Genomic DNA, 16,922 nt, shown 5'->3' on the forward strand with positions numbered 1-16,922 from the left:
AGGAACAAAAACTGTTAGAGGGGAGAATCAGTTTAGGTTTTTAGTTTTTGAATGAATTTTAGCTAATTTTTGTTATATTTTCTTCTCTTAGCCAGTTACCTTCCATTTCAAATCAACTATGTTTGCACCTGCGTTCTTGTGGTTTAACTATGGTAATTTTAGCATATTTTCACTTTAGTTTCACTTAAGTTATTTTTGCTGTGGTATGTGCTCCCCCCCTCCCCCAGCTCCCGTCACTATCCCCCCCCCCCAAGTTCTGACTGAGGTGTATTTCAGTGTTTGTATGGAATTAAAAACATTGACCTATGATCAAAGAATAACTATGTCATTCTTTGATTGCTAACATTGGAGCTTTGAGTTTGTCGTAGGAAATGCATGGAATATGAAATATAGAAATATTATAATTCATGAAGTATGTTTATCAGTTTGCCTATTACTGAGTAATAAATCACTCCAAAACTTAGTGGCTTAAAACAGCAACAATTTTATTTGCTCGCAATTTTGTGGGTCAGTGATTAGGTCAGAACAGTTCTTCCACTGCTCTTGTCTGGCCTGGGGTCACTAATGTGGCTGCAGCCACCAGGAGGCTTGAGCCAGAGCTACTTGGTCTGGGGGCCTCTAGCCGTGACAGCTCATTTGGGCCCCACATGGTGACAGCAGCTAGACAAATTTCCTTATGTGGAGGTACTATGTTCCAAGAGGATGAAAGCTGCAAGGCTTAGAAGTCCCACAGCATCACTTCTGCCACATTCTCTTGGTCAGAGTGAGTCACAGGGCTGGCCCAGATTCAAGGATGGGAAATAGACACCCTCTCTTGATGAGAGATGCTGCAAGTCATATTGCATAGGGGCCTGCCTACAGGAATGGGAGCGATTTTTGTGGCCATCTTTGCAAACAATCTGCCTACTCTTGCTTTTTGTTTTATTATCCAAATTCCCTTTGTTCACCATAACTGATGAAACTGATATACTTTGCTGTCAGGAGCAGTGCTAAGTGCTTCCCTGTGTGATCTCTTGGGATAGCAGCTCTATGAGGTAGATACTATTATTGTCCCCATTTTAGAGGTGTGATGAATCTTGGGAAGGTTAAACAACTTTCTCTAGTAGATCATTTACCTATTTGAGGGCAAATCCTAAAGCTTAAAAAAGTGTATCCCTATACCAATTGCTACTTGCATGTGGGGTACAGTGGGAGCAGAGGGTGGGTAGGCTACAAACATCTCAAAAGAAAAGGCCCTTATCTTAAAATTTTACTTTAATTTTGTATTCTACATCATGAGACATCCCTTTGGTTTACCATAAAACTAATAGTTTAAATTATTTGCCAATCAAATGAAATTTTGATGCCTTAAACTTCTGGGAAAATGGATTCTTCTAGATTCAAAATAATAGCTCTTGAGCCAGAGGTCTTTGGTTCTAAGCAGTAGAAACTAAATCGTGCCACTTTAAGAAAAAAGGAATTTATTGGAAGCATGTCTTATAGCTCCCAGAGTTGACAGTAGAGCTGAAGAGTCAGGCCTCAGAATGGACCAGATCCAGAGCAGCTTCAAAGATCCGGGTAGCAAGACATGAAGGACAGTCCCCTCAGGGTGCTGGACGTTCTGACCACTCCAATTGTTTTTATCCCATTCTCTACCAAGAACGTTATCTCTCAAGGCCATACTGGGTTCTGTGCCTATTTGTAGACCAGAGGAGCATAGGCACCTTGGTTTCTGCCTCACCAAGACTATACCCACTGTACTCACCAAGACTGTACCCCAGCAATAGGGGTGGATGCAGGGCAGGTAAAACCAACAGATATTTCACTGCCTGAACATTTGGGGGATACTGTGTGTGAGTAGCTTGGTGCATTATGGCATTTAATATTTATATTTTGATGAACTCTGCTTCACCCCTATCATTCCCCTGTGTGTCTCCAAGGGTCCTTAAACTGGTTTGAGAAGCACTCTTGTGGCTCTACACCATTCTATCTCCATCTCAATTGATCATGCTGACCACTCGTAAGTGCAAATAACATTTTTTTACGTGATAATTGTTTGTAAAACATATTATGCATTTGCCTGCTTTTAAAAGAAGAGCATAGGCATATGGGCTGTGATTTAACCATTTATTGGTAATTTAGGGTCATGATTAAGAACATTTTCCCTGTTCGTAGTGATCCCCTCAGGACCTAGTGAGATAAATGTAGCTGTTGGCCACTGTACTAAATGTGCCATAACTGCCCTGCTTTTGTAGTTTTTCTGTCTTCTGCTTTCATTGTAAATGTGCTTATGCTTTAAAATAAAAATTTTAGACTTTATAGCTCATAGGCTGAAGGGACAATCTATATTTATATAGCCCTTAATAGTGTAAGTCAAACCACATTTCAAATGGTAAAATGCTGTGCATATACAATGTGATTTGACACGTATATTCTCCTGTTTTGTTTTATACTTTCTCTAATCCTTTGAAGTCAACGTAAACAGATATTTTCCCCCATTTTTAGCTGAGGGTACAGTTTAAAAAGGGTAAGCAATTTCCCCTGCAGCATAGGACTGTTGGGATGAGAACCGAGTGTTCTGACTGCCCGTGCCTTTACTGAGGGCCTTCTAGAAGAGTAAACAGACTAGAGAATCCCCTTTTCTGGTTTCTTGAGGTTCCGGGTTGAACCGGAGGTGGTTAAACCTGCTGTTTGTCCTCCATTGCTGTAGGGGCATGGGCTGTAGTGGTAGGATCTAGTAGTCATCATGGTAATTAGCAGCCCCTTTTGTTTATTTCTTGCCTTGGAGGTCCAGCATCTTTTTATTTCCCCACAGATGGCCTGATTTACCCCATCTCTTTTTGCCACAATTAGCTGGTTTTGAAGTACCTCTTGGAGCCCTTCAGTCTGGCCTTTTTTACTTCCCCATAGTATAATTACCACCTGTGGCGTAGTCATTCGTCCTCCCAGCTCCTGGACTCTTCTTTTAAATGGTCCACACTGTTTTCAGCTGTTCAGGTCTACCACTACAAGAGGTTTTGAGAGGAGCACTTGACACTTGGATTTAATTAAGGTCTTCAGAGAGTGTTCTGTTAACAATAGGGTTGTATGCCAGGCCTTTTCCCCCTCTTGCTTTTAAAGTTTCTTTATAGTCTGCACCGTAAAAACTCATCTATGGTGGTAATAAGGTGGTTCTTGTTTCCCCAGACCTTTTTGTAAATAGTTAAAGATGATCTGGGGACTTTTCCTTTGCTTTTAGAACCTTATTCTAACATGTAACACTAGTTTTAAAATCATCTGTCTTTTCCTAATTTGCTTCAGGCACTGATTTTTACAGCTTCTAACCATGTTCTATTAACACTACTAGTTAAAAACTGTCTCTCTTATTCTTTTGCTTTTCTGGTTTGTCTCTTGGTCTCATTTCTGCAGACATTTTGACCATTTGGGATCCTTGACCCTAATCCTGAAAACAGTACTAATAACGTTTTTCATTGAAGAATGTATATTTTTCGTATTCCTACACATGTTATTCACTGGCGTTTTAACATATTGATTGCAAAGGCATTTTTAGTGTTCTGGTTCATAGCTCCTCTTAGCTGCTCTAAGAGGAGAAATTTAAGGCTCCATTTTCTGTGCCCTACTCCCCCAATCCTGTTTATTATTGTTCTGGTAGTTATAACTGTAAATCATTTGAAAATGGAAGTTAGAAAAGAGACCATTCACCATTACATTAGGACAGCTTAAAAGGAATCACTTGTTCAAATTTACTAGCTTCCTGAAGCTAGTAAAGATGTTTATGGATTCCAAGATTCCCTGTTAACCTATTTCAACATTACAAGACAGTGAATAACACGTTTAGCTATAGATTATGAGAAAGGCTAGCTCCTAGAAAATATATTGTTCCAATTTTGTTTAAAACTAAAATGGCTCTAAATGGAAAAATCATTTGTCATAGTAAACAACAGTCATGTTTTGGTAGTGAGTCTCATTCCTTTAGCTAACAGCCAGGAACGATTAGCTTTCTTTTCGAAAGATCTAGTGTCAAGTATTAATCAGCCATAGAATGGAAAGTTTTTATTGGCTGGCATTTGTAGTGGAAGAAACACTGGTGTGTTTTATCTGTAGTCTCTTAGCCATGTAACTGCATATGATATCTTCTGTGTGGTCCTCTTACAAAGGGAAACAGTTCCATTCTTTTTCACTTGAATTAGGAGTGCTTCTGAGTTTGAAAATAATGCATTTTGACCTTGAAGAGTCTAAATTATCTCAGTTAAGGCTGTGATGTGTATTAGAAAAAATTACACTTTAAATCCAACTTAGCATTCTTGTTTTTCATATTTTGAATCATTTCTTAGTTTTAAAAAGTCCATAAAATAGGTTGCACTATTGAAAAATCTTAAAATGCACGAAGCTAAGAAAGGTAATTTGGATTTTGAGTGGCAGGAATTACATAAATTTGGTTCTTGTAGAAAACTGAAATTCTTGAATGCTAACAGAAATTTTTAAAATGTTTTTCCTGATTACAATACAAAAATGGTATATGTTTATAGAAAATTTGGAAAATTCTTACAAATACACGGAAGAAAATAAAAGTAACTCATTCTTTTACTGTCCAGAGATACCACTACTAACATTTGATATATATCTACCACGCTGCTTATAGAGTTCCCGAATAAAATATCCTTTGAAATGAATGCTTAGAAGTAAGGGTAAAGAATGGTAGGAGTGTGTATGTAGTATGAACCTGGTTTTGGTAATCTGACTGCCTTCGGCATTGCCTTGGAGCTGAGGAGAGGGGCTTCCCCAGCAGGGTGGGAGAAGAGAGCTGTATTGCCCTTTGGCCAGCTTTGGCTGAAGTGTAGCAGAGCATCTTTTCTGCAGACTGCAGTTTGTCTGCCAGTGTCTTTATCTTTATGACTCCGTTTCAGCTCTGAATGCCTGCTAGTTACTGAGGGAGACATTTGGAGTCCTTGTTGGAAAGGCTTGTTGACATAGCCGCATGCGTGCTTATCAGCCCCTAGAAGAATTTTTAAAATCAGCTCTGGTTCAAAAGACTGCGCTAGCATTCAGAAATATAGTAGTCTACAGGTTATCTGTGCCAAGCGACAGCAAGGTGGAATGTTTAGAGACGCCCAGGTGATTTCAATTAATATCTAACCCCAAATCTAGTCACATTGGTAAGAAAAAAATCTGGAAAAGGAGCTCAGAACAGATTATGGTATAAGCATATGTCAGTCCTCTTCTGTGGAAAAGTGCTAAATCTTGTCGGATCTGTTAAAAGAGACAGGCAAGGCTAAGCATAGCAGAATTTTCTCATCCTGCTCATCTTTTGTCTTAGTGCAAAAGAAAGATTTATCCTGGGATGAAAGAGAGAAAGGAAGAAGAACTGTGGTCAGGTGCCTAGTAATATGAGATGGTTGGCTCTCTTTCTGTCTGCCTTGGCTAGTGGAAAGAAAATCCTCAGGTTTGAGAAACTAGCAAAGTGAAGTGACATACAGGACAACTTCCCCAGGCAGTGATACAACTTCTTGGTGTGGTATTCAGTGTGAAAATACAATGCTTACTTTGATTCCTTGGCTTCTGTGAGAGGAAGCCCATGGAGAAGTAGGAGGAAATGGCATCTCCTTGTAAACATTTTATTCTTGACATGTAACAGATTCCTGCCCGGAAACTTGTAAGTGTGGGCCTCTCTATTGTGCCAGCTGTCTTTCAGCTGGACTGATAAGTTTAAAAGGTGTCATTTCTGCCTGAGAAATGTAAGGTCTTACACACAGTGCTTGGTGAAAAGGAGTTTCTTTGGAAAATGAATAACCATTATAACAACTGCTCACATGTAAGGGAGCAAGATTACTGATTTTAAAAGTCTGTGGTTTGAATTCTTAGGTCCAAAGTAGGTAGCCATGTATCTCAGCCAGGGTCTGGCAGTCCAACTCAAATGGTTTAAAAGAATGAAAAGGGATTATTTTCAGAGGGTGAGCAGAGTTAAGGGCAACGTGGGTTTTTGAGACACCTAGAAACTAACAATGGGAAGTCATTATCACTACTAGGTCTGAAGGAGCAAAGAGAAGATACAGTGTTTCTCAAGTCCAGTGAGAGAGCTGAAGCCACAGAGAAAGGGATGTCTGACAGGAGCTATAGTCATGCAGGTATTTAGCCACGGCCAGAAAATGCAGACCAGACCAGGGAGGGAGCAGGAAAATGCCCCCTCCTTCATCTTTCTTTCTTCCCTCTTTGATCATTTTCCAGTGCCTGCCATTGGCCAAACCTACTTAGAAGTTTGCCAGCAAGGAGCCCAGTGATGCTGTCCTCTTAGGCCCAGAGCAAGATACAGAATGGTGGAAAATTGGCCTGGCCCACAGAAAGGGGATCAAACAGAAAATTACCAGCACACCCTAGTAGCATATTCATGATCCTACTTTACCTAAGAATAAATCCCCCTTCAGTATCTGTAGCAGAAAAGTATTTATTTCCACTGCTCTACCCCTCCTCTAATTCTACAGAATTCATGTAGTTCTATTGGGAAAAACTTGAGCTCTTTCCCACCCAGGAGTGGTCATATACCTAAAGCCAGGCCAATCAAAATCCTCTACCACCCCTGGCCTTAGTAATTTGTTCAACAAGGTGCATATAACCCAAGCTGGATCAGAGAACTCGCTTGGCTTTTGCCAGACCTACCGAAAGTCTTTTGCCACGGTGGAAGACTGGGACTGCCAATGAACATCTACCTTGCTGCTATATGCAGAGGGTCATGTGAGAATAAAGCTAAGCAGGGACAAGCGAAGTTCAGAGATGGAGTGAAAATCAGTCTTAATGGAATGGTTCAAAATTCTGGAGCTGCCCATGCCCTGGGATTCTTATTTGTATAAATCAATACCTCCTCTGCAGAGATTTTTTTAAGGTACTTGAATTAGGATTCTGTCACTTGCAGCCAAAAGAATCCTGGCTAATATAGCATCTTCTGGGTTTCTTGGTATAAGAAACCATTTCTGAGGGAAATAGTGAATTTCCAACACAAGCAACAAAGGAAAACAATTATTTTTCTGTTACTTTATTATTAGTGATGATGAGCACATGTAGAGAAATACAAAAGTTGGCTAAAGTTTTTGGTTTAACCTCTTCCACAAATTTCAAATGCTACAGTAGTTTCTAAGGCTAAAACCAGCAGAAGCAATCTTAAATTTCATTTTTCAAGTGTGCATAGAGATTGGTCATAAGTTTCTATTAAATGCCTTCTTTTCAAATGTTGAAATAAATTATACTTCCAAGTTCCTCTGATGGTTGTCCGTCGTATGTCACAAAACAAAACCTCTTTGGCAGTCAGACTTTACACTTAATCCTGGCTAGTTACTTCACAAAAGTGGAGGTCAGGCCCAAGAGAAAATGATTTATCATGGCTAACCCACCTCCACCTGGTATGGTGGGTGAAATTTGGGTGTTATTGTCAATCTGCCTGGTTAAGTGTATGTAGCCTCTGCCACTTATGGGCTGTATGACCATGGTTATCAGTTATTTCATTTGTAAAATAGGGAAAATAATAAAACCTCTACCTCCCAAGAGTTATTGTAAGGATTAAATAATATGATAACATTAAAAGCCATTTATAGGATCCTCATCTTATCATCCTCATCTCCTGCAACCCCAAAGTAAAATTTAAAGCATGTGAACTTTTGACTGTGACTCAGTTCTATCTTTTTAATATAAATGGTCCAAACACTTGCCCATATCAGAGTAATGAAGTATTCCAAGGGAAAATCTGAGCACTTCTCAGAAGAATTAGATTGAAAGAACTTCTGTTGAAGCATTTTGTTCTTGTTAAAATTAAACTGAAGTTTAAAAAAATTAAGCATGCAAACTGTACAAGTGGTTTATCCTAAAATATAAAATTTGAACTTTTCATCACACATGGGTGAAATGGGTTTTTGTTAAGGTTAAGCTGCAAAAGGAAAAGGGAACTTTTTTTAAGTCCTTGCATGTTATCCCTTCACATCTACTTAACTAAGGTGGGATGAATTGGCAAGAAGATGATTCTTATTCAGCCACTTTAGAAATATAAGACGTTTTTAGCTTATTAAAAGAATAAAAGAGGGTCTGCTTTAATCCATGACCTTATTGAGCATCCGGCTTTGAGAGATGGCAGGATAAAAAGGACATTTACACTGCTCTCCAGAAACTTATAACTCAGCAGTGAAAAGAGGTCCACACCCAACTATAGTAAACAGTGATAAGTACTTTAATAGAAGCAACAGCTATGGGATTTCAAAAAAAGGGGGGAGTGGTTTAGTCTGTCTTCACCAATGAAGTTCTTTCATGTGGCTCACAAATATTTATCAGAAGTCTACAGTTGCCGTGTCCTAGAAATACAAATGATAAAATTATACCAAATGGCCCTGGCATCAGGAGTTGGTGTCAGAGTGAGCCAGGCCTACTCAGAGTCTTTTCTGTGGAGATTCTCCTTGCCTGGAGTGCTTATTGCTCCCCTTATCTTCTTAACACCTCTTCTGCCTCGTACTCCCAGTTTAAATGTTACCTTTTCACAGAAGCCTTCCCTGACCTTCCGAACAAAGTCAAATGACCTTGTTCATGCTCTTAAACCCATATGAATTCAGGTACCCTGCCCTTGCCTTAGAAGCACCTTTTCAGTTTATTTGTGTGAAGGTTTGTTGGCTGTCTTTCCAGCTGGAATGTAAATACCCTGAGAGCAGGGTCCTTGTCTACCCGTGTCACGGTTGTGTCCTCGGGGGCTCCTCAGTGCCAAGGTCAGTAAAGTTATTCAATAAAAACCTGTAGAAGAAAGGAAGGAAAAAAGAACTGGTTTCAAGCCGTGACCCCTGCCACTCCACCAGGGCAGTGACTTTTGGTATATCACTTCCTGGAAGTCTCAGTTTCTTTTCTGTAGAATGGAGATGTTAAGGGTTGTCATTTATTGAACACTTACTCTATGCTAGACACTGTGTGCTTTTCTTGCATTATCTCAGTCTTCTCAAAGAGGTGAAAACACTTGCCTTAGGGAACAATTTATAAATAGAAAATGAGATTTAAATCCAGGTCTGCTTAGTTCCAAAAATGGATGTCTTTAGCCTGGCCTTTATGTGATTGTCCGGGGAGTGAAACCTATGAGAGAAGGTCCTTTATACCAGGTTGAACAGATGGTAATGCAGCAAATATTAACATTGATGAGAAGGAGCTGGCAGATCTCTTAAACCAGTTTTAGGGAATTAGAATGTGGCATTAACTCCACTTCTTTGAAGAGGCAGATGACCTCCTGAAGAATTTAGCCAGGTCTAGAAGTAGCTTCTAGTGCAAATGCCCTGAGGCAAGAGAACTTTTGTGTTTCCTGGGAACTGGCCCAGCTCAGTGTGACTGGAACACCCTGCAGTGCTAAAAGCTGTAAGCTGGGGCCAGAAAAGGAAGCGCCTTGAGGCTGTGCCAGGGAGTTGCTACTTTCTATTAAAGTCTGTAGGAGACTTTGATGGGTTTTATTTGTTAAAAATACTTTGAAAGCAGGAAGTCCCAATTTGAAGTCCATTTTGAAGAGGGAATTGTCCAAAGGCCTTTTCCCAGTTTGCATCTCTGTAACAAAGGACACATTTTAGCGGATTCTTTTATTCTGTTGTAGTACCTGGGGTAAGGAATGGATTTTTATGTTCAGTTTTTTAGTATAATTCTGGTGTTTTTCTTTTTCTTTATTTTTCTGTGAGGACAGATTGTGTAGCCCAGATGGGTGGCAACCTTGCATAAGTTACTCAACTTAAAATAGGTTACTTAGAGTAAGTTACTTATTCTAGCTTCAATTTTCTCATCTGGAAATTAATTCTTCTATGGCTTTTTGTATGACCTCCAAGTAAAGATTTTAGTACAGTGCCTGGCACAAAATAAGCTTTCGGAACAGGTTAGCTATTACTGTTAAAATTGCATGTCCATTTTGGCCCATGCCTCTTGACTGAACATGCATTGTTTATCAAAGACAGGTTGTTGGGACATAGGAACTGACATTTTAAAAAAGATCATTATTTAGGGTTTACGAAGATAGTAAAACTGATATTCTAAAGCAATGGAGCACTTTAGTGGGGCAGTCCTAGTATTTTGTAGATGCTTTTATGCATCTACCACGACTGTACTTTCCATGCATTCTTCCTGAGAATTAGGTTTGATTATGTCTGTTTTACAGATAAAGTCATGATCTTGTCTTTCTAAGATGTTATCAGAGAGTTGGAAAAGTGTACACTAAACCATATGCTTCTTCAAACCATTTTGTGCCTTTATTATTATAAAGGATTGACTTATCTTCCATCAACTTCAGCAGCTCTGCTTGGAGGGAAAAATGAGATAGAGCCCTTAAATTTTCTCTAATGTATTGGATTAATTGGAAGCACCAGACGTGGAGTATATCTGGTGCATAGAAGAGGCCCAATAAATGTTTATTAATGTAAACTTAATCAGCTTGAGTGAGAATAAGATAACGGAGTAAAACGGTATTAGGTATTGACCCCAGCCCATTTCCTATTTACAACAACAACAACAGCAAATCTGAGGTCACTAAAGGTTTTATTAACATAGCCCCTTTAACACAGACTAATGGTTGGAAGCTGAGAGGAAGAACTGCCCAGTGTGCAGTGCATGGAATTAACTCCAGTCTTTGTAACTCAGATCTCTCTAGATATCTGTGATCTTTTCCCACTAGGTGCGCCTCACTTCCCAAGAAGCTCCCAGCTCTGTCCTTGTGTTCAGACTGAATAGTTCATTCTCATTGAAGAAAATTATAACATTAAAATATGCAAACCATAAATAGAAAGGTATAGCTGCTGCCCAAAGTCATCTGTATGTATTTCAAAGTTAGATCTGACAGAGATTTGTCAGTTCTCCTTTAGCTGAGGTAGTTAAGAGTTGGCAAAAAGAAAATAGCATTTAGTGGCAATGGGAGGGGAAAGGAGCAGATCTTTTTAGATAGAACAGCAAGCACACAGAAAGCTAGATTTTCTCTCCCTCCCCCACCCACAGAACAAAAATCTTTTATTATTTTTTGGAGAGGAACTTCATTATAAGACATTTAATGGCCATATCAAACCTGAAAGATGACTGGTCAGATGGCTGTTTGATTACCAAACATCCTCCTCTTGATTTCTCACACTGTGCCGCAGAATTAATTGTTTTCATAGTTGTTTTGGTTTACTATAGACATAGTTCATGTAGAAGAAAAAATTTGATGTGCCAAACCTTCAAATACTATGGCAAGACCCAGCATCCAGATCTTGGTTTTGGATGCCATTCTCCAGTAAAATGAACCAGAAATGGCTGATTCTAGGCCTGGGGCAGGGAATAAATGAGATAAGTGGAGTGTCTAACAACAACAAACCAACCAATAGCATACATACAGATAAGGATAGTGTATGTCAAAGGGACACAGAGCCACTGACAGAGCTCCTACTGGTCAAAACTGAAACAATTTGAACAACTAGATACATGGTACTGGATTATAATCCAGTATATAATGTAAATATATGCATATATAAGTAATATGTAATGTAAATATAAATAATAGTATAAAATAAGAATCCATCAGTTCATACTGATATAAATAAATGATGGAATACATAAATAGATGGGAGAGAATAGATAAATCTCCTGTGCGGAAGAATTCCAAATAATTTATATAGACGCTCCCCCTTGAAGGAGGTGGAGCAAACCCCACCCCCACCCTTAAGTGTGGGCTGTGTATTGTGACTTCCTTCCGAAGTGTACAGCATAGAAAAGGGAAAAGAAGAATAACTTTACAGTGGAGTAAGCTGACAGTCACTACCTCAGCCAGGTGATCGTTAATATGAAGTGCTAAATACCCTTGATATGTTGTAATGAAAATGACACTTTATCTCTGAGGTCTTCCTCTCCAAAACCCATAACCGTCTAATCATGAGAAAAACATTGGGCAAACAACTGAGGGACTTTTTCTATAAAACACTTCACCAGTACTCCTTAAAACAGTGAAGTTCATCAAAAATGAGGAAAGTCTGAGAAATTCACTATCTGGAGGAGCATAGTGTCTAGTGACATTATGACTAAATGTGATGTGGTATACTGGATGGGACCCTGGAACTGAAAACTAATATTAGGTAAAAACTAAGGAAATCTGAATAAAATGTGGACTTCAGTTAATAATAATGTGTCAATATTGGTTCATTCATTGTGACAAATGTACCGTAATGTAACTGGTTAATGATGGGGGAAACTGAGTAGGGGGTATAGGAACTCTCTGTACAATTTTTGAAATTTTTCTATGTAAATCTGAAGTTTTTAAAAAATAAAAAGTTTAGTTAAAAAAACACAACAAGAACTATGGCAAGAACTTGTGTAGTTCAAGTTTAACTTTCATTGTGATGGGAGCCTAAAGCAAATGAAATGGCCCTTGGTGTTCTGGGCTGATTATGGTGTAATATGGGGCAAGTCTTCTGTGCTGTTGTCATGTAAAGCCATGACTGTTTGTAGAATCAGAGAATGCAGTATTTCTAAATGTCCTCCTGTGAAATTTCCTACTGACATGACTTTTTTTTCCCCTTTGCTTCTGCCCAGTAGCATTCCCTTGAGTGGCTGTCCTAGTTAATCAGAGGGTAAGAGAAATGAAAAACTCTCCTCTTCCCCCTCTCATGAAGTTTCAATGGGCACTGGAAATGTAGGTCAAATTGCATCACCATGGAAAGGAGCTAACAGGAAGGTATTTATGAAGTCCTTCCAATCTCTCTTTAGATTCCGAGTCCTCGTGAACCATTGTTGGGCCAGCTTAGGTGTGAGATACAGGGAATCAGGGAATTATGTTTTTAACGTAATCCCAGAATGTTACATTTTAATCAGTGATCTAAAGATCTCTCTGTCTAAAGCCCTAGTGAAAATAACTTACATTGGTTCTGTTTAATTTACATTTCCCAGCTTCTTTTTGTCTCTTATTCATTTCTGGCATATTGCAGTAATCTGTATTAATTTAGTCAGAGAGGTGTTTGAATTGTAGAAACTATTGCCATGTTTATGTAAAAAATCTATTGTTTGGTATTCACATGAATCTAATAATTTAGTATTTTGCAAATTACATATCATCATGTGTTCAGTGGAATCTTGATTAGCATACAAAACCCACAAAATAAGTTTTTTATTTTTAAGTTGCTGTTCCATGACTCAATTTTTTAATGGTAAAAATTACAAAATTTAAGATATATGAAGACTTGAAATGCATACTTTTATTTTTTTAAATACGATATGCTACCTGCTCCTTTGCAAGGTATCCAATTATTGGCTGCCAAATTGTTCCATGTTACTGGCATTCCCATGAACAGTAAGCATCCTGACAGCAAAACCAACTCTAAAACCTACTCTATTTCCTTTCAACCTTCCTTCCTTCCATCAAGATATAATTCGTAGTTCATTTGTACACAAAATGGAAAATCAGTTGATAAAATAAGTTTGCGTAGGCTTGGGTATTATTAAATCTTACATGTTGAAAAATTATTCTGTGAAATATATTTATGTTCCAACATACTTTTAGCTACTTTTTAGCTTTTTATTTTGAAATAATTACAGATTCATGGGAAGTTGCAAAGATAGTACTGAAAGGTCTTTTTTTTTTTTTTTCACCCTAGTTCCCCATTGATTACATTTTACGTAATTATAGTGGTATCAAAATCAGGAAATTGACTTTGGTATAAAGTGTGTGTATAGTTCTATGTTATTTTGTCTCATATATAGATTTGTGTGTACCACTACAATCAAGATTCAGAACTAATCCATCACTGCAAAAATCTCCTTTGGGCTACCCCTTTATAGTCAGTTCCAGGCACTCCCTTACCCCCACGATTCCTAACTCTTGGCAACCACTAATCTGTTCTCTAACTCTATAATTTTGTTGTTTTGGGAATGTTACAGAAATGGAGTCATATAGTATGTGACCTTTGAAGATGGGCTTTTACACTTAGCATTATATAAAGTATTTTATTTTATAAAGTTTATGTTACATATTTTTAAAGAATATTTATCTTTAAAAGTCATTGTTACCCAGAGTTTGATTCACCAGTTTTCAAAACTGTATTTTTCTAGCTTGGGGGTTCTATACTCTGTGTTGCTATATTTGGACAGCAGCTAAAGTGTAATGTGCTGACATAATACCTGATTATAGCATTAACCTTATTGCCTATGTTAAGGATGATACGTGAAGTTAAAGGGAAAATTACCCTGGGAAAAGCCTAACCTATCAATAAAGCAGATAATAAATACACTTGACTGCTGAGCAGAAATCCAGATGTATACTTTATTCCAAATACAGTTACTGATTCACATTCTTGTTCCATTTCATCTTGAAAGAATTCTTCAAAAGGGAGAGACTTTTTGGAGAATGATATTTAAATGAGCAGCAGTTAAAATAGTGACATTAATTAGCTAATGTAAAGATCGTGTCACAGGATTACCATATGTGGTTAGTGTGAAATGTCACCATATGAAAGCCAGTGCCTACATCCTGTTAATAAGATTCTTAGAATGTGTTGAGGCAGAAATAGAGTACTACGGATAGGCGAGGGCTGGGAACAAATGACCTCAGGAGGAACAAATTTTCCTCCGATGCTGATGTGTTGTTTCTAACAAAATATAGGAACTACTCTAAGAGCTCTGGGAGGGCACATTAGTGTTTATCTACAAATGATACCATGGCTCTAGGGAATCCCTGGTGTCCAAACCTATGGAACTGAGCAAACAGAAGGCAAGTCCCAAGGTACCACTCTAGTTCACTGGCAGTGAAAGTGGCGGTGTGAGCGCTGGCCCCTCAGCCTGCCCAGAACTCATGGTCCTGAAGGTTGTGTCAGGACAGATTTCTGTGAATGGGATAATCTAATCAGTAAGAGATCTTTTGGCTCTGGCTCCTAACATTTAAAACAGTCTTTCTCCCAGATAGGAACATATTCTTTGTAATTAAAATCAGCTTCTACTTACCTGCTTAACATTTTTCTCCTAATCATCTTTGTTTTCTTCAGGCAGCATGATTGTACTTGAAGTAGCTATTGGGATGGAGAAAGGAAACTATCATTTGTCTGTCATCCACAGTACGCCAGTCACTGTGCTAAGTGCTTGTGTACATTCACTTGTATAATTACAATATTGAAAAATTGCATTAGTGGTATTCATTAAACTTGTTATAGCAAACAGACCAACTTTCTTGGTCAGACTTACCTGAGGCCTGTTACCCAAAACATAAAAGTAAAAATCATTTATTACATATTATGAATATTCACATATATAATTGACATATAATCCAAAGCCCTTATATGTAGCTAATCTATATTTGAAGAATATATTTTTATCTATTAATTGGTGAGTTTACAGAAGGTATTCATGATTCAATGTGTGAAGTGATATAGAATATAGAGATATAAGACCCCTCCTCTTAGCAGTTTATCTCCAGGTGAGGAAGACAAGTTATAGCTACAAGAAAAATTAACTAATAACAGGAGTGGTAACTGAGAAACTGCTTAACCTGTTGATGCAAGATGTATAGTAAGGTAACGCATAATTAATTACCAGATAAATTTTTTGGATAGTAAATGCTGTAAATGTTCAGGGAAGGAAAAGATTATTGATCTCTGACCCTTGATTTTATCACCTGTAAAATGTGGATGATATCTACCTCGTGGTGACAAATGAATAAATAACTTATATAAAAGGGCTTAATATATTGTCTGTCACTTAGGAAACCTTCAATAAATTATAGCAGCTGCTGTTAATAATGAAAATGATGATGATGATAACAAAAAGAATACTGTGTTAGGGTAGGCTCACTGCTGTAGTTACCCCAGATTTAATAGCTCAACACAATATGTGTTTTTCTTGCTCAGATCACAGCTCAGTGTGAGTTGGCCAGGAGGCTTTTGCTTCTTCCAGTTGTTCGGGGCCCAGGCGCCTTTTAATTTGTGCTGTGCCCATCCTTTAGGTACTTGGAACTCTCCCCATTTGGCCACCAGAGGTTGTGAGAGACTGAGGATCAAGGAAGAGAGGTGGTTTGTGTGGGTCAGGCCTAGAACTGTACCTTACAGCAAAGAATATTGGGAAGTTTAGTCTGTATACTCAAGAAGAAAAGAATGTGTATATTGGTGAGCATTGACAATCTTTATCATAAATAACATTTAGAAAGAGTTAATAGAAGAGGGATTTTCCCTGTATCTTTTAGATCCAGGCTGCCTTTATGTGGTAATAATTAAAGAGGAAGGATAGAATAAAAAAACCTTACAAGCATTATTAATGAAACTTACACATTTATCCCACTAGCCTCCGTCTTTTACCATAAGCCATTTGATAGTGACCTTGGGCAAGCTGCCTTTAACTGCTATAGGCCTCCGTTTCCTCACTTACATATTCTTCATAGAACTGTAGTGAAGATTCAATGAGAAAGCATGTGAAGTGCTTAGCACAGGGCCTGGCCTAGAATAAGCACTCAGTGAAAGTTATTATTATTGGTAGTGTTGTAAGTATGGCCCCAGAATTAAATGCTTGCTCTCTGTTCATTTATCTAACATCTTTTCTAAAGGACCATGTTAAACTAGCAAGGAATGACTTGATGAGGACATTTACGTGCATTTTAGAACACTACAACCCCAGGCAAGTAATAAGGGATTATTCTCCAGGCTTAACATTGAGGGAGAAAAAAATGCACACCCCCCCCCCCACGCTATTCCCCTATTAAGAGGACAACAGGAATCCTGGACTTTAACTTACCTATTATCCCTTCTTCCCCCTTTCTTGTGTTTTTGTTTTTTTGTTTTTTTTTCCCATGTAATGTTAGGGCCAGGTTCTTTCTTTATTTTTTTATTTATTTTTAATTTTTTTAATCTTCATTTTATTGAGATATATTCACATACCACGCAGTCATACAAAACAAATCATACATTCGATTGTTCACAGTACCATTACATAGTTGTACATTCATCACCTAAATCAAT

The 16,922-nt window shown here is 38.1% G+C and overlaps 1 protein-coding gene across 6 annotated transcripts in view; it reads left to right on the forward strand.

Moving 5' to 3' along the window:
- Positions 1-16,922, forward strand: part of ATXN7 (ataxin 7) — a 195,263-nt gene that overhangs the window by 7,567 nt on the left and 170,774 nt on the right. The window contains exons 1-2 of one of the 6 annotated variants that reach the window (XM_037799601.1): positions 1,981-1,999; positions 12,526-12,664. The exons of 4 other annotated variants lie outside the window; for them this stretch is intronic. The gene's annotated coding sequence lies outside the window, so the exon portion shown is untranslated. Of the gene's footprint in view, positions 1-1,980; positions 2,000-12,291; positions 12,665-16,922 lie in introns of those variants that run through there. One more of the 6 variants, XM_037799607.1, reaches the window with a different exon arrangement.

The sequence above is a fragment of the Choloepus didactylus genome, chromosome 1, assembly GCF_015220235.1.
Source record: "Choloepus didactylus isolate mChoDid1 chromosome 1, mChoDid1.pri, whole genome shotgun sequence".
NCBI lineage: Eukaryota > Metazoa > Chordata > Mammalia > Pilosa > Megalonychidae > Choloepus > Choloepus didactylus.